Here is a 22,348-nt window from a genome sequence, read left to right as displayed (position 1 = left end):
ATGGGTCAAAGGCTTCAATAGGGAACAAGTGTGTTTAAACAAGGGGAGGGATGTAAGAGGAGTTTTGGCAGAAAAGGCTATAACTTCCTTTAAAGATAAGGGTAATAATAAGGCAAGTTCAATGGAAAACCAAAGGGAAGGGAAAGGGGAAGGTTCGGAGACGAGATATTTCGAGGCCTGACAAAGGCAAAATGATTTATGATACAGGCAAATATCAGGAGCATTTACACCCCCATTAGTTCTTGTCTTGCGAAGAAAAGATAAAGAAATCCTGGCTCTTTAGTTCTTCCAGAGAAATTTAGAAAGACTAGAATCAATTTGTTTAAAATAACAGGCAGGAATATGGACAGGAAGCATGAAAAGAATGTAAATCAAAATAGGGGTAATCATCATCTCAATTGAGTCCATGAAAGAAAGAGAGTATTCCAAGAGGAAAATAGTTTGTCGATCCGATACAGGACCGCAGTCATATTTAATTTAATAGAAGAGGCAGTGGAGTTGGAGAACCACATACCTAAATATTTGATTTTAGAACTGCTCCATGCAAAACCAGTGGAAGAAAAAGGAATGTGGAAGACCAAATTTAGCGAGACGGAGAATTTCTGTTTTATCTGAATTGATTTTGTATCCAGAGACAAGGGAAAAGGAAGTGAATTCATGTAATAAAGGGGAATGGAGATTTTTTGGAGCAGAAAGAAAAAGCAGGATGTCATTGCGTAGGCGGAAAGTTTTAAGTGTTGGTCACCATAAGAAAAAACAGACATGTAGTTATTATTATGGATTGAGGATAGGAAGGGTTCAAGAGCTAAGACAAAAAGAAGGGGGTTAATAGGTCAGCCTTGACAGACTCTGCGTTGAAGAGGAAAATAGGATGAAATACAACCGTTGACTAGTACTGAGGCTCTGGGGGCAGAATATAATAAAGAAATAAGTGAGGTGAATTTAGGACCAAAACCATACCATTATAGAGATGCAAATAAAAAGGACCAATCCATTCTATTAAATGCTTTTTCAGCATCGACAGTAATGGCCGCCAAGGATGTGGAAAGGGAAGGAAATTTGTTTAAAATGTTAAGAAAGAGGCGAGAATTATCCGAGGTCAATCTGCCCCTGACAAAACCGCATTGCTCCTTGCCAATCAAATGAGGCATAAGAGGGTCTAAACGTAAAGCAAGTGTTTTGGCAAATCATTTATAATCAACATTGACCAGGGAAATTGGCCGATAGTTTTTACAAAACATAGGATCTCGTCCCTCTTTATGTAAGAGGCAAATTGTGTCCTCTTGAAAAGTACCCTCTGTTTTACTGGAGAGAAAGAAAGAATGGAAAAGATTTAGGAGTTTAGGAAGTAATACGTTAGAAATATGCAAATAAAATTCAACTGAAAAACCATCCGGTCCAGGAGTTTTCCCTGTCTTTAAGCGTTTATTGCAGAGGATAGTTCCTTAAGGGATACTTCAACATCAGAAAGATTGAGATGAGAATTAGGTGGGGTTGGAAGGTTATCAAGATAGGAGTGGATGAGGGAACTGGAGGGAGGAGAGTCTGGTGTGTAAATATCTTTATAAAATAGCTTAAATTAGGTAAGAATGTCCTGATCTTTGTGAAGAAGAGACCCATCTGAAGAATAAATAGTCAATCAGCTGATGATCTTTACGGGTTTTAAGATAATTTGCTAAAAGTTTCCCAACTTGATTGCGACCTCCGTAATAACGTGCGCTACTACGGAGAAGTATGGAAGACGCATTGTCAGTCGTAGTTTTATTAAATGCTAATTTAGCATGTATCAGAGCTGGTAGGACTGAATCTGCCGATGAGGTATAGAATTTATGTTCTAAGGCCTTATTATGTGCCAGGGTAGCTTTATGTTGTTGAAGAAAACGTTTCTTTTTTTCTAAAAAACAAAGTCCATGATGAAACCTCTTGCGGTAGCCTTAAAGGAATCCCATAATATATAAGGGGAGCAAACGGGGTCACTATTTAGTTCGAAAAATTCATTAGCAAAAGTGATAAAAGAGGAAGAGAAGAGTGGGTCAAGAAGAAGAGAATTATTGAAACGCCAACTGGAGGACCTGGGATGTGGAGGTAGTAAGTCAAGGTCAGTTAATATTGGGGCATGATCAGAAATAACGATAGGTTCAATAGAGGAAGATACCAGGTTTTGAGATAAAAATTGAGAGAGAAAAATGGGAAAGGGAATTGTGAGGAGGAGAGAACAAAGAAAAGTCAGAGTATCGGGGTGAGAGAGTCTCCAAGAGTCAACGAGATGTGATTGAGAGATAGTGTCAAGAAAATGTTTATGCGATTTGTGAGGAATGAAGCGTACCTGAGATTGGCGGTCAAGAAAGGGATCAAAAACTTAATTGCAATCATCTCCTAGTATAAAGTAATCATCCCTAGATTGAATACATTTCTGTGTGATCAGAGGCCAAAAGGAACAATCAGGGATGAGTAGGCCCATAAACATTAAAAACAGTCAAATAAATGTTAATAATTAACAACTTAGCTAACAACCATCTGCCTTCTGTATCAATTTATTGTGATATAATTTTACAGTTCAATTTCTTATGACATAAGATTATAACACTGTTTTTCGTATTAGAATTAGGGGAGAATAAAACAGAACCCACCCAACCTCTTTTTAATTTTAATGTCTCAGCTTCTGTAAGGTGGGTCTCTTGTAAAAGAACCAAATCAGGATTATGAGAGACAATATGTGATAATATTCCCTGTCTCTTAATTGGGTTAATAAAACCCCTCACATTCCAAAAAATAACTCTGAATGTAAAACCATCAAAAATACATAAAGAACAAAACATCCAGTAGTTTAAAAGATGCATTGAATAATACAATCAAACATACAAGCCATAGGAGAATGCAGCATTAGAGAAAGGACAGGAGATGAAAAGAAGGAGGCAAAAAGGGGAAAAGGACTGAAAAAAGAGGAGAATCAAAGAAGAAATAATAAGAGAAGACAGTACATGACAACCACACATTACAAAATAGGAATATAAAATGAGAAAATTAAGGATTGTGGACTGTAATATGTACCTTCTATGGGGAGACAAAAGAGAATTACGAGGAGTGGCGACACAAGGCAGAAAGGCGGCACAACCAACCGGGGAGGCAGCATCACAGCGGGGGATGTTTTGCGATAGATAGGAAGCAGAGAAAGAAATATGTTAAAGAATATGTTAAATACCTCCAGAAATGTAGAAGGAGAGAAAACAAAAAGAAGATATAAGAGATAAATGGTACAATAAAGTCATTAACATTAACCTGCGAAGTGAAAAGCATTAAGTAAAACCAAGCGAGTTAAATCCTGTAATGGAAAAGAAGAAAGTCAAGGTATAGAGGACGTACAAGATAGAGGGCCAGAGATTTCCATCGATGACGCAGAGTGTGAGTGAATAAATTTCCTCAATTCTGCCGGTTCCTCAAAATTGGAAGTTTTGTTCTGGTAAGTAACCTTGAATAAACGCGGATGAAATAGTCAATATCAAGCTCGTAGCTGCTTCTGTGCGCTTCTACCTGCAGAGACTTCTCTCGCCCACTCACTGCCTGCTGCCTGTTGCTCCGGGAAGCCTAGGAGACAGGCTCCTTCACTTCTTCACGTCGGAGGCTGCCTGACAGGGGCTGGGACTGCGAGACCCAGGGTACAGCGCGTGGAGACCTGAGCGCACCTGGAGTCTCTTCCCGCCCCTGCTCCGCCTCAGCTGATTGCCTACTCTAACCTGATTGGCTCATAGCGCTATTACAGCTCGCGGCCCCCGCTTCGCGGGAGCCGCTCGTAGCTGCTTCTGTGCGCTTCTACCTGCAGAGACTTCTCTCGCCCACTCACTGCCTGCTGCCTGTTGCTCCGGGAAGCCTAGGAGACAGGCTCCTTCACTTCTTCACGTCGGAGGCTGCCTGACAGGGGCTGGGACTGCGAGACCCAGGGTACAGCGCGTGGAGACCTGAGCGCACCTGGAGTCTCTTCCCGCCCCTGCTCCGCCTCAGCTGATTGCCTACTCTAACCTGATTGGCTCATAGCGCTATTACAGCTCGCGGCCCCCGCTTCGCGGGTGCCGCTTGTAGCTGCTTCTGTGCGCTTCTACCTGCAGAGACTTCTCCCGCCCACTCACTGCCTGCTGCCTGTTGCTCCGGGAAGCCTAGGAGACAGGCTCCTTCACTTCTTCACGTCGGAGGCTGCCTGACAGGGGCTGGGACTGCGAGACCCAGGGTACAGCGCGTGGAGACCTGAGCGCACCTGGAGTCTCTTCCCGCCCCCTGCTCCTCCTATTTAAGACACACCCTCCACGCTTAGCGGGACGCGTGCGGGACGCCGGGCGAAGCCCTGGCAAAGGGCGGGCCGTCTGTGGCCGTCCGGGGACGACCGAGGACGGGACGGGCCAACCCATTAACATCTACGCCCTAAAAAATAAATAGTGATCATCGCAGAGTCATTACATCGAAGAAAGGTAACAATCTTCCCTCTCTCCCTCTCTTGCGATATAAGTGGCACGGTCTCCTCACAAATGGGTCTAAAGAAACTACGCTCGCGAACAATCTTTATGAAACGAATGGGAACCGAGGAAGCTGTTAGAAAATCCACTGATAAAGGAATAAAAGCTGGCCGCAACAGCCTGACCCCAGCAATCAGTGAATACTTCTCGTCTTTACCAGCAAAAAAGAAACCGGAAAAAACAATGTCTGCCATTGAAAATAAAATATCAGGGAGTCTGGACGATCGATCTTGTTTATCGGCATCCCCCCATCTGTCTCATAATGTCAGCGATATTGTGTTTAATAACAAGTCTACTTATACAACAAGAGAACAACAACCTGAAAACTCCAATTCTAGTGCGGTGAAATCATCAACGCCTATAAAAAACCACGAGGGTGTACACAAAACAGAAGACCTGAGTATTCTTAATTTTACAGCAGAACAAAAAAGTTTGAACTCCGATATACTCTTGATAAAGGGCAACGGGAGCCCTCAAACACTAAAAGACTTATGTATATCCAACCAAAAAGCAGGAGAAAACAGTCCAGAGCTAAAGTCAACAAATACAGACACAAAAAAACTTTCTATACATGAACAAGATTCCTTTAAGGATCCCTTTTTAATAGAAAATAATAATTTTGAAAAATCTTCTATTCCCTTATCCAAGGCTTTCTTTACACTACAAGAAATTCTCGAATCAGTTCTCTCCTTTTTAGGTAACATCCTTGAAAACTCTGACCAAACTTTGGATGTCCAAATTGGTATTCTGAAGTTTTTAGTAGAAGAGAAAAGGAAAAAGGAGTCCTCCAAAAACATAGAAGGAAAACTAGAGGATACCAACCGACGACAAGAAAATGATAACAAGCAAAGCAATTGTCACTCTTCTACACAGACATCAGATGATGATTTTAAATCAACTGACAATAGAAAAAAAAAGGAATATTTTAATGAATCCACTTTATACTCCTTGAAACGTCTGTTTAGAGAAAACCCCCCTAAAAAGCTAAAACAATTCCCGATTTTCAACAAAAAAATGGGAACGGAAAGATTCGACAAAGACTCTGTAAAAGAAGTCGAGGAATCAAATGTAGAAATTAAATCTGAAATATCTTCAGGAGAAATGACACCAAACTCAACTAAGGATGTTACGCTACAGGGAAAAAATAAAAAGAAGAAAAAACCTATGAGAAGGATTCATAAAAAGCAAGCACGTAAATTGAAATTTCAAAAAATTATAATACCACAAAAAGAACTACAGGAGAAAAACGACGAGAAAAGTACGCCATGTAGGAGTAAAAAAGAAGAATCCCCCAAAGGAGCAAGTATTGATAGAAAGAAATCCTTGAACCCAAAGGCGGATGTATATCTCCCATTAAACACAGCTATTACGACAACATATGAAAATGCTGATAAAACTTTTTCTGAAAAGGAAAATGACTGCAGGAATGACACACAATCTAAGGTACTTCAATTTGAAGAACTATTTCCCACTGACAATATCCCTCTTAATAGAAGCAGGATCCTTCACCTTTTACAGAATATAAAGACTCTTCAATCTATGACAAGCAGTGACATCGACCTAGTATCATTCCCAAAGCGAGGTCAAAGTAAAATCGCAATAGTCTCGTTTTGGTCTCCAGTAATACCAAGTATTATCTTGAAGGAAAAAGAGATAATATACCGATTTGGTTATGATGTCATAGTGAAAGCTGAGCTTAAAGGAAACAAAAAATACCCAACTTTCAATAACAATACGCAACTCTTTTCTACACTGCATTCGAACGAGGGACAAAGATCCTCGGGGACTTTAAGATATCCAGAGGGTATACAAAATAGAGATATAGAACAGGGAGAAGAGATACTGAAAATTCGAGTAAAAAAAGGGGAAAGGGAAGTGTGGCATATGGAACCAAAGGAAAATTTTGCTGAAAATAAAATGGAGAACTCATGGACCTGGCTCCCAGGGATTTTAAACAATAACAAAGGTTCTAACCAACTAAAGTACCCTGTTTAACCAAGGTCTAAAGGTTACAACGTGGAATATCGCTGGTAGAACAATGAAAAAAATGAAGGAAGTCCTTAGTAACCAGCCCGACATACTGACCCTACAAGAAACCTGGGCAACAGAGCCCTTTTCACAAAAAGGTTACTATGTGTATAGCATATGTGCAAAAGCCTCAAACCGGGGCCATGCCAAAGGGGGATTGGCTATTTTAATGAGAGAGGATCATCTGTGGGCACAAGAGATAGTGGAAACCAATAGTGAGAACGTGCAATGTATGAAACTGTCTCTGAAAGCCTACAACTTGACCACAATTAAAATAATGTTGCTTTTCAATGTATACGCCCCTCCAGGAAAAAAGCACGACACTTTATATGACGAGACCTTGCAAATTATACAAATAATTGAAGCCCATACGTTTTCACCCTATATAATCACGGGAGATTTCAATGGGAAAATTTCCAATACAGAAATAAAAAAATGGGGAAAAATTCTGGAAGAAGAAAGCCTGGAACCTTTAATCCCTCAATTCCCCAACGATATTCGATCTAATAAAAGAGGGAAAACACTGTTAACAGTACTACTCTCCATAAATGGAACAATCCTCAATGGGAATGTGGAAGGCGATATCCCGGCATCGTATACAAGACAGGGAAACGGGAGACCATCTATAATAGATTATATCATCTGTGGCAAAGACCAGCTTGAAACTATGTCCCATCTATGCTCCAATTTTACTACAGAGAGCGATCATGCCGTCATGCAACTTAGAACCAGTTGGTCGGTTCCGTCCGCAGAAGAAGGTCTGATGACCCTCGATAGAAAGGAAACTCTGGTAAACAGCGATCAGAGACGTATCTTTTGGAATCCTACCTCTTTGAGTAAAATGACAAAACTGGTCGATCACCAACAGTTCTTAAGGAATCTATACTCCGAAGATCCTATAGAAAACTTCGTGACCATGCTCATCGAACTTAAGGAGGTATTAATTGAAATGAATCTTCAAAGAACTAATACTAACCCAAAAAGAAAAAATAATAACAAAACAGGGAACTCACTAATAAAGAAAACCCTAAACAAATTGATACGTGCGCAATACTTACATCCCTCTCCTACTAAAAAGAAAGAAATAAACAAATTAAAAAACCAACTCAGAAGAGAAAAAACAAGTGAGAGAAAAACCTTTCAAGATCGTAATTGGGTTGAATTACAAATTGCTGCCAAAGAACCAAACCAAAGAACTTATTGGTCCATAATAGCCAAAATATCAGGGACAAAAAAGAAATTACAAGCAGTACCTGTTCCTCCGAAAGAGTGGGAAATTTACTTGGCAGAACTTTACAAAAAAAATGTGGACAAACTACAAGCAAACAGTCCAGATAAAGCAAAGGAAAAAGTTATGGAAAAAATAATCCCGAAAACAACAACTATAATGGTTGAAACACACATTCGGAGGGCAAGAAGCTCAGGAGCCTTTGGTCCCGACCAAATTCCTATAAAGGCCCTGCAGACAAATTCTAGGGAATGGAGCCTTCTACTAACCCCACTTTTCAACTATATTTTCTCCACTGGACAAGTTCCCAAGTCATGGCAAGGGAGCACAATTATCCCTATTCACAAAAAAGGTTGCAAAACGGTAGCAGGAAACTACCGCCAAATAGCCCTGATGGACGCTACCGGGAAAATCTTCGCAGCAGAGGTACTACTGCAATTAAAAAACTGGGCCTTCTCGATGGGTCTGATACCCATGTTCCAGGCAGGCTTCAGACCCAAACATTCTGTTACGGACAACATAGCAATTATCCAGTTTTTTCTGGACAAATACGTCACACGAAGAAAACAGACGGTCTACATGGCTTTCATAGATTACTCGACCGCATTCGATCGAGTGGATCGCCCCACACTGTGGAAAAAATTGAGGAGTTTGGGAATCAACGATCACTTGCTACAGGCAATAATAAGTCTCCATACAACTACATGGTGTCGAGTCCAAATGGGGGGCGAAAAAGGATTAACGAAAATAATATACACCGAAAACGGCCTTAAACAGGGTTGTCTACTTGCTCCCATGTTGTTTTCGCTATATCTCAACGATCTGCCAAATCAACTACAAAAGGGCTCAAGCCTGCCCCCAAAAATCAACCAACAAAAAGTTCATTTGTTGCTTTATGCGGACGATATAGTCCTATTCGATCTTACACCATTTGGTCTGCAAAAATCTTTGGATATTTTGTTCAAATATTCAAATGACAACTTTTTAATCCCGAACGTAAGAAAAACCAAAGTTGTAGCCTTTTCTGGGAGGAAGAAAAGTGTCAAATATAATTGGAGGCTAGGTGATGAAAAGGTCGATGAAGAAAAAGAATATATTTACCTCGGCAGGATTCTTTCTAAGAATCTAACAAATACAAAGCATATCGAAAAGTTAACGAAAAAATCTGATTTACATGCAGGAGCACTATCAAGACTATACAACGCCACGGGGAGCAGGCATTTTTCCTCATTAATAAAAATATATAAAGTTAAAATACCAGCGGTCCTGTCTTATGCCACAGAATATATTCCCATTCAACAATGGGGCTTCATGGACCGTCAGGAGGGAAAAATCTTGAAAAAGATAATGAAGGTCCCAACTGCTACTCCAGTACAGGTCCTACGGCTGGAATTCGGAATTACTAGCGCTTTTGCCACTGCCGTGGCAAACATAATTAGATGGGCCTACCATCTCCTTCATGCTACAGAGGGAACTCTTAGATTTCTGTTACAAAAAGAGACTTTTGGCACAGATGTAGTTAAACAAACTTTCTCAGTGAACATGTCTGCGGCGTTCCAAATGGCTGAAATTTCTACAGAAATCTTGCAGACTTGGTCCGTGTCACAACTAAAACTCTTTCTCAAATGTTTTACACCTAGGTTGAGTTATGATTTGGACTATGCTCACAGCTATAGGCTAAAAATATACAAGCCATTCACTACACTTATAGAGTATAAACATATACAGCCATATATCTCTTTTTGTCTTTCTCATAGTGCAAGGAGGGTAATTTTCATGTATCGAGCTGGGATTTTACCTGTACAAACTTATAAAGCAAAATGGTTACCTGGAGATCTCTCCCACTTATGTTTGTTATGTCAAGGGGGTGAGCAGACTGTGGAGCACTTACTGTTCATTTGCCCCAACTCTAAAGTGGTAGCAGCTCGCGCTCATTATATTTCACCGATATACAGATCCTGTAGGCTAACAAAGGAAAAAGAAATATTAACAGCGGTCATAAATCCCCCGAACGAATTTGTATGTTATAATCTGTACAAATTTTTTAAATCCATGTTAGTTTTATATTAATTTGTGATGTACTTATCTTATGTAAAGTTCACCTTTTATCTTATGTTATATTTGTGGTCCTCGGTTGAGTACCTACACAAATAAAATCTTTTTGACTTTGACTTTGTCAATATCAAGCTCCAAGTGTACGCAAGGCTGGCCGAAGATCCAGGAACATCTTTAGAGAGAAGAAATACCTAGGAGCCTGACCAGACGGGCTGTTTTCTGAGTTTAGCTGCATATAAAACAAGTAGTAAGTCTGTAAATTTCACAAATAGAAAAATCACACACTGTGGTTTGGAAGGACCAGATGACGAAGACAGACGGGGGCCCAGCCTGTGGGCTCTTTGAATATTCAGATTTGTAGACGCAGGAAGCTCAAGAAGCTGTATGAGAAAATTATTGAAGAAGAGAACGGGATCATCACCCTCCAAATTCTCAGGAAGACCATATAAGCGTAGATATATAGATTATTGCGCCTATTTCTATTTTCAAGATCCTCCTCTGATTTCCTCAACGAAAGGATCGCCCTCTCACTAACTAAACTTTCAGAAGGGGAGAGGACGAGGCCTAACGGGCAGAGCTGCTGCCTTTGGAGCTGGGAAACTGCGTTCGAGGCTGGGCTTCGGCTCAACATCCTGTGATTCTGGGCAAATCACTTCATCTTTCCGTGCCCACCAAAAATTAATGTGTCCTTGTACAACGTAACTGGTGCTCATGTAAGGTGCTCCGATACCTTCGGTTCGAGTTTGCGCTATATAAAACCGCCCCAAAACATTCAATGTTCAGACCCGATGAAGTCTTGACCCTGAGGCATTAGCATGTGTTAATATATGCTACATTACCATGGCAATGCGTACTAGTTACTCAATACGGATTTCCTAGGCTGGGATTACAACACTTTGTATTAGTGGTGTGGACTATATGTATATTGCTCTGCTCTGTGTCCATGGGTTGGCTCTGCATTGTCATGAGTGTGTGTAAGTCTGGGTACACTGTACCCAAGGTATGGTCTGCATTTTACAACAGTGTCTATTGGCAGTGTGATGTGGCTGGGTTTCCATTGTTACTGTAGTAGTTCAGTACAAACTGTTTGCTTTGAGTGAATCTGCATTATTAATATAGTGTACATCAGTAAGTGTACAGAGTCTCAAGCGAACTGGTAAGTGTACGGTGCTAGGTAGGGTTTGCATTATTGTCACAAAGTGCATTAGTGTACACTGTAAGCCCCACTCACAAAGGTAAATTCAATCGTAAACATACGTTTACATTCTATTTACGTATTTAACACCTTCCAGGGATTTAGGTGTAAATCCATTTACGGGTGAGGAGTTCTGCCACCAGAGCAGAGTTCTCTGTACCCGTAAATTCTACTCAAGGAGTGAGGAAATGAATCAACCCAGCAAGGAGTGTTGGGGGAGGAGTTTCTCCGTGAACAAAAATATTTTCCTGCAAATAAAAAAAGTGTGCGTTTGCACGGGTTTTCCTTGTGCTGACTTTCCCACCATGGGCATCCGCAGAAATGTTTCCATGGGGGGGCACTTTTTTAACTTCATCACCATCCCCTTTGCACCCTTCTCCCCTCAGCATTGCACCCTTCTCACCCTCTCCCTTGCACACTTCTCCCCCTCCCCCTTCTACCCTACTCCATCTCCGCCTTGTACCCTTTTCTGCCTTGCACCATTCTCCCCTCTGCCTTGCACCATTCTCCCATCTGCCTTAGTTGCACCCTTCTCCCCTCTGCCTTGCACCCTCCTACCTTCTGCCTTGCACCCTTCTCCCCTCTGCCTTGCACCCTTCTCCTCTCTGCCTTGCACCCTTCTCCCCTCGGCCTTGCACCCTTCTCCCCCTCTGCTTTGCACCCTTCTCCCCCTCCGCTTTGCACCCTTCTCCCCCTCTGCCTTGCACCCTTCTCCCCCTCCACCTTGCACCCTTCTCCCCCTTCACCTTGCACTCTTCTCCCCCTCCGCCTTGCCCCCTTCTCCACCTTGAACCCATATCCCCCTTTGCCTTGCACCCTTCACTGCCTTGGACCCTTCTCCCCCTCCCCCCGTGCCCTCTCCTCCCCTCTGCCTTGCAGCCTTATTGACCTCCCCTTTGCACCCTTCTCCCCCATCTCCTTGCACCCTTCTACCCCTCCCCCTTGTACCCTACTTCACCTCCGCCTTGCACCCTTTTCTACCTTGCACCATTCTCCCCTTTGCCTTGCACCATTCTCCCCTCTTCCTTGCACCCTTCTCTCCTCTGCCTTGCACCCTTCTCCCCTCAGTCTTCTTTCCTTCTCCCCTCTGCCATGCACCCTTCTCCTCTCTGCCTTGCACCCTTCTCCCCCTCCACATTGCACCCTTCTCCCCCTCTGCCTTGCACCCTTCTCCCCTCCATCTTGAACCCTTCTCTCCTCTGCCTTGCACCCTTCTCCCCTCAGTCTTCTATCCTTCTCCCCTCTGCCTTGCACCCTTCTCCTCTCTGCCTTGCACCCTTCTCCCCCTCCACCTTGCACCCTTCTTCCCCTCTGCCTTGCACCCTTCTCCCCCTCCATCTTGCACCCTTCTCCCCCTCCGCCTTGCACCCTTCTCCCCTCTGCCTTGCACCCTTCTCTCCTCTGCCTTGCACCCTTCTCCTCTCTGCCTTGCACCCATCTCCCCCCACCTTGCACCCTTCTCCCCTCCGTCTTGCACCCTTCTCCCCCTCCGCCTTGCACCCAGTTCTCCCCTTCCATCTTGCACCCTTCTCCCCCTCCACCTTGCACCCTTCTCCCCTTCTACCTTGCACCCTTCTCCCCCTCCGCCTTGCACCCTTCTCCCCCTCCACCTTGCACCCTTCTCCACCTTGAACCCATATCCCCCTTTGCCTTGCACCCTTCTTTGCCTTGCACCGTTCTCCCCCTCCCCTTTACCCCCTTCTCCCCTCCGCCTTGCACCCTTCTCCCCTTCCATCTTGCACCCTTCTCCCCCTCCACCTTGCGCCCTTCTCCCCCTCTGTCTTGCACCCTTCTCCCCCTCCGCCTTGCACCCTTCTCCCCCTCCACCTTGCACCCTTCTCCACCTTGAACCCATATCCCCCTTTGCCTTGCACCCTTCTTTGCCTTGCACCGTTCTCCCCCTCCCCTTTACCCCCTTCTCCCCTCTGCCTTGCACCCTTCTCGCCCTCCCCCTTGCACCCTTCTCCCTCTCCTCCTTGCACCCTTCTCCCCTTCCCCTCTGTATCCTACTCCACCTCCGCCTTGCACCCTTTTCTACCTTGCACCATTCTCCCCTTTGCCTTGCACCATTTTCACCTCTGCCTTGCACTATTTTCCCCTCTGCCTTGCATCCTTCTCCCCTCTGCCTTGCATACTTCTCTTCTCTGCCTTGCATCCTTCTCCTCTCTGCCTGGAACCCTTCTCCTCTCTGCCTTTCTCCCTTCTCCCCCTCCCAGTTGCACTCTTCTCCTCTCCGACTTGCATTCTTCTCTACCTTGCACCCTTCTCCCCTCTGCCTTGCACCCTTCTCGCCCTCTGCCTTGCACCCTTCTCGCCCTCTGCCTTGCACCCTTCTCGCCCTCTGCCTTGCACCCTTTTTGCCCTCTCCCTTGCACCCTTGTTGCCCTCTCCCTTGCAACCTTCTCCCCTCTGCCTTGCACCCTTCTCGCCCTCCCCCTTGCACCCTTCTCCCCCTCCACCTTGTACCCTTCTCCACCTCTGCCTTGCACCCTTTTCTACCTTGCACCATTCTCCCCTCTGCCTTACACCCTTTTCTACCTTGCACAATTCTCCCTTCTACCTAGCACCATTCTCCCCTCTGCCTTGCACCATTCCCCCCTCTGCCTTGCACCCTTCTCCCCTCTGCCTTGCACCCTTCTTGCCCTCCCCCTTGCACCCTTCTCCCCTCTGCCTGCACCCTTCTCGCCCTCCCCCTTGCACCCTTATCCCCTCCCCCTTGTACCCTTCTCCCCTCTGCCTTGCACCCTTCTCTCTTCTGCCTTGCACCCTTCTCTCTTCTGCCTTGCACCCTTCTCCTCTCTGCCTTGCACCCTTCTCCCCCTCCCCATTGCACTCTTCTCCCACTCCGACTTGCACCCTTCTCTACCTTGCACCCTTCTCCCCTCTGCCTTGCACCCTTCTCGCCCTCTGCCTTGCACCCTTCTCGCCCTCCGCCTTGCACCCTTCTCGCCCTCCGCCTTGCACCCTCCTCCCCTCAGCCTTGCACCCTTCTCCCCCTCCCCTTGCACCTGTCTCCCCTCTGCCTTGCACCCTTCTCGCCCTCTGCCTTGCACCCTTCTCACCCTCCCCCTTGCACCCTTCTCGCCCTCCCCCTTGTACCCTTCTCCACCTCCGCCTTGCACCCTTTTCTACATTGCACCCTTCTCCCCTCTGCCTTGCACCCTTCTCCCCTTTGCCTTGCACTATTCTCCTCTCTGCCTTGCCTCTTTCTTCCCCTCCGCCTTGCACCCTTCACCCCCTCTGCCTTGCACCCTTCTCCCCCTCCGCCTTGCACCCTTCTCCCCCTACCCGTTGCACCCTTCTCCCCCTCCGACTTCCACCCTTCTCCCCTCTGCCTTGCACCCTTCTCCCCTCTACCTTGCACCCTTATCGCCCTCTGCCTTGTACCCTTCTCAGCCACCCCCTGCACCCTTTCCACCCAATGGAGGGGGCTGTCACCTGGAATAATGGCACCATTTCAAAAGCATGATGGACAATGGCCGGCCCTGACTGGACCCACACCGGAAGCACTAGCAATCCAGGGGGGGGGGGGGGGGTAGGGGGGAGAGGCAAGTGCTCCCCCTTTTCTCCCCCCCTGCGGACGCCCATGTTTCCCACTATGGAAAACTCCGCACAGTGGGAATTATATCCAGATGGAAATGTGAAATGATATTTCCTTCCCTGGAACCTGCATGGAAATGTCTGCTGGGTTCAGGTTTCCCTGCAGATCCCTGGGATTTATTTGATTTCCAGAAGCACATACATCTTGACTTGAGTAAGAATTTGTGAATTGTTGACACCGGGGCCCTGTTCTTCTAGACAGGGTCTACATTATTCCAACAGTGTGGATTAGTCCACGTGCACTTTTCCTAAAATGAGTGCGCACCAATCGAGCAGTGTGACGTAGGCCCGGATGAGTGCACTACGCCCTTGAGGTGCTCATTCAGTAATGCAGCAGGGATGTACACTGCATCCCATGTCTTGGTCACTGTCCTGTAGCAGGGATACATTCGATCGCCTTTATCTTTTTAACTAAACCATGGCACCTGCTGCATGGGGATGCACCGGCATTACAGCTTCCCCTTCACATTGATGGCCGCAGTATAAAAATAATGCGGCAGCTGTTGGAAATAAACGGCCCCCGTGTTGTGCAATGTTGCCTCCAGTGGTGCCAGGGGAGTTTTCAGAAGAGCCGCCAGGTCTGCACTGCAGTGATCCAGTCTGGGCAGTGCCAATGGCTGACATCTTTAGGACGGATATAGCAGCAATTTATAGTAGTAAATTATCTGGCACCGCACCCTGTACCCTCCGGCTGATTCTGCGGTATCAGAGCAGCCCACTTGCTGGAGCTCCCTGTCTCCAGGCTGGCTCATTCCTGCTACAGCAGTGCGCATTTATTATAGGTGGGTAACGGTTTAATAAGCTTGGCGTCATGAGGGGCTCAACACATAACAAAAAAACAAACCTCGCAATTGCACACACCCCTAGTAGTGATCAGTGTGCACGTTATTTCTGGGATGTGTCTGTATGAGTACAGCAGTGTGCACTGGCCAGTGTACCCTGTATTCCCAGGCATGGCTTTATTAATATAATGCAGAAGTGCTTCGTGGTCAGTTTCCACTTGTTCATTTATAGGGCGCAGGAGCAGCCAGTAAGCCCTTGCACCCTCTCTCTGCAGCATCTATGTATGTCCTAGTACCATGCGGCCTTAAACTTTAGAACACTGTATCCCTAGGCTGAGCCTACAGTATCGCGCCAATGTGTGTCAGACAGTATGCCCTATATCCCTAGGCTGGGTCTGCAGTGTCCCTCCAGTGTGTGTCACACGGTATGCCCTGTATCCCTAGGCTGGGTCTGCAGTATCCCAGCAGTATGTGTCACACGGTATGCCCTGTATCCCTAGGCTGAGCCTACAGTATCCCGGCAATATGTGTCAGACAGTATGCCCTGTATCCCTAGGCTGGGTCTGCAGTATCCCGGCAGTGTGTGTCAGACGGTATACCTGCATGCCTAGCCTAGGTCTGCAGTATTATTATTATTATTATTATTATTATTATTATTATTATTAGTGTGTTTTGTAAAGCGCGCAGCGGCCCCAACGGGGCATCCCGGCGCTGGAAGACTCTGAAAACTAGAGGGACAGGTCGGAGGTACCAAACTAGGAGGAAAAAAGAAGGGTTTTAAGGGATTTACGAAATACTGGTTCTGTCTGGCATGTGCGAAGAGCTAACGGAAGCTTATTCCAGTGCTTGGTAGCACAGACCTCAAAGGTGTTTCCACCAGCACGGGAACGCTTAAATCGGGGAGTTTCAAGGAAAAATAAGGAGTTGGAGCGTAGTGCCCTGGATTTGGTATAAGGGCGAAGAGTATTTTTCAGATGGGCCGACCCATTGCCTTTAGATGCACGAAATGCCAGCGTCATTGCTTTAAATACGCATCTTTTCGCAATGGGCAGCCAATGCAGTTTACGGAGGTGAGGGGAGATATGGTGTCTGGCAGGAATTCTCTCCACCAGCCGGGCAGCGGCGTTTTGAACCGTCTGCAATTTGTAACAAAGGCCAGCTGTGATACCAAGATAAAGGGCATTGGCATAATCAAGATGGGATATGATTAATGCCTGGATCACAGTCTTGCGGCATTCCTCCGGCAGATAGTTAATAAGCCGTTTGATTGTTCTGATTTTGGCAAAGCATGAGGCTGCGACTGTTTGTACCTGGGTATCGAAGCTGAGTTGGGTATCCCAGCGTACTCCTAGGTTTTTCACCAAGTTTTTAGGCGTGGGGGCCTGGCACAAGTCTTCGGGCCACCACAGGCTGGCATCCAAGGGAGAAGGAGAGTTGAAAAACAGAATCTCCGTTTTTCCTGCGTTGAGACGGAGGGAATTAGCATCCATCCAGTTGGAAATGTCTCGTAGGCAGGATTTCAGCGGGTCGAAAGCAGATGCAGAAGGGGTATCGAACGTGAAAAGTAGCTGGATGTCATCAGCATAAGATGTAGATTTGATCCCAGTCTGGGAGATCAGCTTAGCCAAAGGCGTGAAATAAACATTAAACAAAAGCGGGCTAAGGGAAGAACCCTGTGGGACTCCCCATTTAAGTGGCCTGGCAGAGGAAGTGAAGGGAGGGGTAAAGACTTGCTGGGTGCGATTAGACAGGTACGATGCCAGCCACTTCATAACAGAGCCGCCTAGCCCTAAGTCCTCCAGCCTTCTCAGCAAGATCTTATGAGAGACGGTGTCAAATGCTGCTGAAAGATCCAGCAGCACTAACACCGCCCTCGATCCTCGGTCGAGTGTCCATCTCACAGAGTCGGCCATTTCAATGAGGGCCGACTCCGTGCTATGGCCCGACCTGAAGCCATGCTGGGAAGCATGGAGGAGCCCATTTGATTCGATGAAACTAGCCAATTGGGAATGAACCAGCTTTTCCAAGACCTTGGCTGGGGCAGGCAGGAGGGAAATGGGCCTGTAATTACAGGGAAGATCAGGATCTAAATTGGGTTTCTTCAGAATGGGGACTAGGGAGGCATGCTTCCATTTGGTGGGGAAGCATCCTGTACGGAGTGAGTCATTCCAAATGTGGTTTAAATAGGGGTTAAGTAGAGGTGCCAGTTTTTTGTATTCCTTGGCTGGCCAAGGGTCGTTAGGGGAGCCTGATTTACATTTAAGGAGCTCGATCATAGAATCTGCTTCCGATATTACCGCGAATTCAGTCAGAGAGAGTGGCGATGGTATGAGAGGAGTAGATCGCTCGTCGTCTCCTTCTGTATTAGAAGGGGGAAAGGATGTTTGGATGTTTTCAATTTTGTCCTCAAAAAATTGAGAAAGCTTGTTGCATAATGCCTGTGAGGCGGGCTGGGATCTGGTCAAAGCAGCGGGGTCTGTGAAGGATCTAACAATGTTGAAGATCTCCCTGGCTCCATTGCTGGCGAGTTTTATTCTAGAGGCCAGGAAGTCCCGTTTGTGCTCCTCTATCATTCTCCGATAGTCTTTGAGGGCAGTTTTATAGAGGACTTTACTGTCCGGAGAGTAGTTCTGTCTCCAGCGGCGTTCAAGAGATTTACAGAAGGTCTTTTTCTGCCGAAGTTCATTGGAGTACCAGGGGGCAGAAGGTGCCGTCCTGTAAGATTTGACGGGTTTTATGGGGGCCAGTGCGTCTAAGGCCTGACTTATCCATGTGTCTAGTTCGTTAATAGCTTGGTCAGGGTCGGTTGACAAGCAGGGTTGGGAGTTGTTGAGATGTTTCTGGAGCGCATCCAAAGTGATGCGACTCCAGTTTCTTCCTGAAGATTTAGGCGTGATAAAAGATCGGCAGGGGCGGGGAATATCAATCTCAAAGGAAATAAAAGTATCCCAGCAGTGTGTGTCACACGGTATGCCCTGCATCCCTAGGTTGGGTCTTAGGTATCCCAGCAGTGTGTGTCAGACAGTATGCCCTGTATCCCTAGGCTGGGTCTGCAGTATCCCAGCAGTGTGTGTCACACGGTATGCCCTGCATCCCTAGGTTGGGTCTTAGGTATCCCAGCAGTGTGTGTCAGACAGTATGCCCTGTATCCCTAGGCTGGGCCTGCAGTATCCCAGCAGTGTGTGTCACACGGTATGCCCTGTATCCATACGCTGGGCCTGCAATGTCCCGCCAGTGTGTGTCACACGGTATGCCCTGCATCCCTAGGCTGGGTCTGCAGTATCCCAGCAGTGTGTGTCACACGGTATGCCCTGTATCCCTAGGCTGGGTCTGCAGTGTCCCTCCAGTGTGTGTCTGACGGCATGCCCTGTATCCCTAGGCTGGGCCTGCAGTATCCCAGCAGTGTGTGTCACACGGTATGCCCTGTATCCCTAGGCTGGGTCTGCAGTATCCCAGCAGTGTGTGTCACACGGTATGCCCTGTATCCCTAGGCTGGGTCTGCAGTGTCCCTCCAGTGTGTGTCTGACGGCATGCCCTGTATCCCTAGGCTGGGCCTGCAGTATCCCAGCAGTGTGTGTCACACGGTATGCCCTGCATCCCTAGGCTAGGTCTGTAGTATCCCAGCAGTGTGTGTCACACGTTATGCCCTGTATCCCTAGGCTGGGCCTGCAGTATCCCAGCAGTGTGTGTCCCACGGTATGCCCTGTATCCATACGCTGGGCCTGCAATGTCCTGCCAGTGTGTGTCACACGGTATGCCCTGCATCCCTAGGCTGGGTCTGCAGTATCCCAGCAGTGTGTGTCACACGGTATGCCCTGTATCCCTAGGCAGGCCCTGCAGTATCCCAGCAGTGTGTGTCACACAGTATGCCCTGTATCCCTAGGCTGGGCCTGCAGTGTCCCACCAGTGTGTGTCACACGGTATGCCCTGCATGCCTAGCCTAGGTCTGTAGAATCCCAGCAGTGTGTGTCACACGGTATGCCCTGCATCCCTAGGTTGGGTCTTAAGTATCCCAGCAGTGTGTGTCAGACAGTATGCCCTGTATCCCTAGGTTGGGTCTTCAGTATCCCAGCAGTGTGTGTCACACGGTATGCCCTGTATCCCTAGGTTGGGTCTTCAGTATCCCAGCAGTGTGTGTCACACGGTATGCCCTGCATCCCTAGGCTGGGTCTGTAGTATATCAGCAGTGTGTGGCATACGGTATGCCCTGTATCCCTAGGCTGGGCCTGCAGTGTCCCACCAGTGTGTGTCACATGGTATGCCCTGCATGCCTAGCCTAGGTCTGTAGTATCCCAACAGTGTGTGTCACACGGTATGCCCTGCATCCCTAGGCTGGGACTGTAGTATATCAGCAGTGTGTGGCACACGGTATGCCCTGTATCCCTAGGCTGGGCCTGCAATGTCCCACCAGTGTGTGTCACACGGTATGCCCTGCATGCCTAGCCTAGGTCTGCAGTATCCCAGCAGTGTGTGTCACACGGTATGCCCTGCATCCCTAGGTTGGGTCTTAGGTATCCCAGCAGTGTGTGTCAGACAGTATGCCCTGTATCCCTAGGCTGGGTCTGCAGTATCCCAGCAGTGTGTGTCACACGGTATGCCCTGCATCCCTAGGTTGGGTCTTAGGTATCCCAGCAGTGTGTGTCAGACAGTATGCCCTGTATCCCTAGGTTGGGTCTTCAGTATCCCAGCAGTGTGTGTCACACGGTATGCCCTGTATCCCTAGGTTGGGTCTTCAGTATCCCAGCAGTGTGTGTCCCACGGTATGCCCTGTATCCATACGCTGGGCCTGCAGTGTCTCACCAGTGTGTGTCACACGGTATGCCCTGCATGCCTAGCCTAGGTCTGCAGTATCCCAGCAGTGTGTGTCAGACAGTATGCCCTGCATCCCTAGGTTGGGTTTTAGGTATCCCAGTAGTGTGTGTCACACGGTATGCCCTGTATCCCTAGGTTGGGTCTTCAGTATCCCAGCAGTGTGTGTCAGACAGTATGCCCTGTATCCCTAGGCTGGGTCTTCAGTATCCCGGCAGTGTGTGTCAGACAGTATGCCCTGCATCCCTAGGCTGGGTCTGTAGTATACCACCAGTGTGTGGCACGTGGTATGCCATGTATCACTAGGCTGGGTCTGCAGTATCACAATATCATGCATATTGTAAATTGTGTAAATGACCAGTGTATACCTAAACCAGGTCTTGGGTATCACATTAGAGTGCAGCAGACACAATGCACTGTATCCCTAGGCTGGGCCTGCAGTATCACAGCAGTTTGTAGCAGACAGTGTGCACTTTATCCCTAGGCTTCTCCTCCAGTATTACAACAGTGTGTATCAGACAGTATGCCCTGTATCCCTATGCTGGGTCTGCAATGTCCCGCCAGTGTGTGTCTGACGGCATACCCTGTATCCCTAGGCTGGGCCTGCAGTATCACAGCAGTTTGTTGCAGACAGTGTGCACTTTATCCCTAGGTTATTCCTCCAGTATTACAACAGTGTGTATCAGACAGTATGCACAGTAACCATTGGCTGGGTTTGCAGTATTACAATATCATGCATATTGTGAATTGTGTAAATGTTCACTGTATCCCTAAAGCGGGTCTGCAGTATTACAGCATTGTGTATCAGACACTATGCACTGTGTCCCGCGGGTGAGTCTGTATTATCACATCCAGGTGTAGCAGCATTTGTATGCACTGCATACTTATAGTAGTTATACAGCATCACAGCAGTGTGCAACAACCACTACTCACTGTCCCCTTGCTGGCCCTGCAGTTTTGCTACAGTTTGTAGCAGACAGTGTGCACTATATCCCTAGGCTGACCCAGGCCCCCGCAGCCCACGCAGTGCGGGGGGGCCTCTAAGCTCCAGGGGCCCCTTCGGGAGAATAGACACCACATCAGGCTGTGCCTTGTGTTGGTTATAAACTCCACCACTGGTGCCACCCAGCAGTTTGTGCTGGTTTCATTATAGCTGATAAATAAGTGGAAGCAAATTCAACTTTCGCTTTTGTATTGCGCAGCAGATTGAGGGTGTGTGCGAGGCTCGGGTTCACATGACATGAAATTGTCAATGCATTTGAGCCTTTACAGGGTTGTTGGCGTACGTGACTGGCGCCCCCTGATTTGCTCTCTAGCCTGCTTCAGTGCTGCTTGGCCCACCGGAAAATAACATTCCAGTGGTCCCCTAATCACTGAAAACTACCACCAGCCAGAGCGAGATACTGCTTAGAGCTGCCTCTGTGTGGCTCGCTGTGTGCTCTGAGACAGACTGAAATGGCAGCACCCGGGTGAGTCATGCATTTCAGTTTAATGTTGACATCTTTCTGAGAGAAAATTACCGGGCATTAGTTGTATTTTCAAGTCTGCAAGGGCCTGGATTCTGGACATGACTTATACTAATTGGAAACAAAATCCTATGAATTCATTTGCAATTTCTTTACTTTAAGTATTAGTCCCTATAACACATTTAAACATGCTTTCTGTTTATATATTTAGCATGAAGTGTACAGATAAATGGTAAAAATAAGTACCAGCTGTGATTGTGCTTTTCTTGTACTGGCTGGAACATCAGAATATCCACCCTGTGTTTGTTTGATCTCTGCAGCAGGTACCTAACTGTATTATTAGGACGCAATGAAGTGCAATGACATGGAGGGGGGGGGGGGGGGGGTGTGTAAGATGTTTTATGATGATTGCTTTACTTTTATATTTTCTTAGAATACCAAGCTTTGTATCAGTATTTTAACCTTCAATTTCAGGGGTTTTGCTGCAGTTCAAAGATATTTTAGGGCTTCTCATTGATCAAGCAAGTGTCATTTCTAATATTTATCTTTTATCAACCACTTTTGCTTGGTTTTGCTTGCAGGAAAATGTTACTCTAAGTGACACATATTTTGCAGTTGAGTGTCACTCATGCACTGAAACCATGGAAATGTTGCAAGTCTGAAAACTTGGCAGCAGTGTA

Source organism: Lissotriton vulgaris, chromosome 2_1 (assembly GCF_964263255.1).
Source record: "Lissotriton vulgaris chromosome 2_1, aLisVul1.2, whole genome shotgun sequence".
In the NCBI taxonomy this organism is placed as follows: domain Eukaryota; kingdom Metazoa; phylum Chordata; class Amphibia; order Caudata; family Salamandridae; genus Lissotriton; species Lissotriton vulgaris.
The sequence above is the reverse complement of the archived record's forward strand: the minus strand, read 5'-3'. Positions refer to the sequence as shown.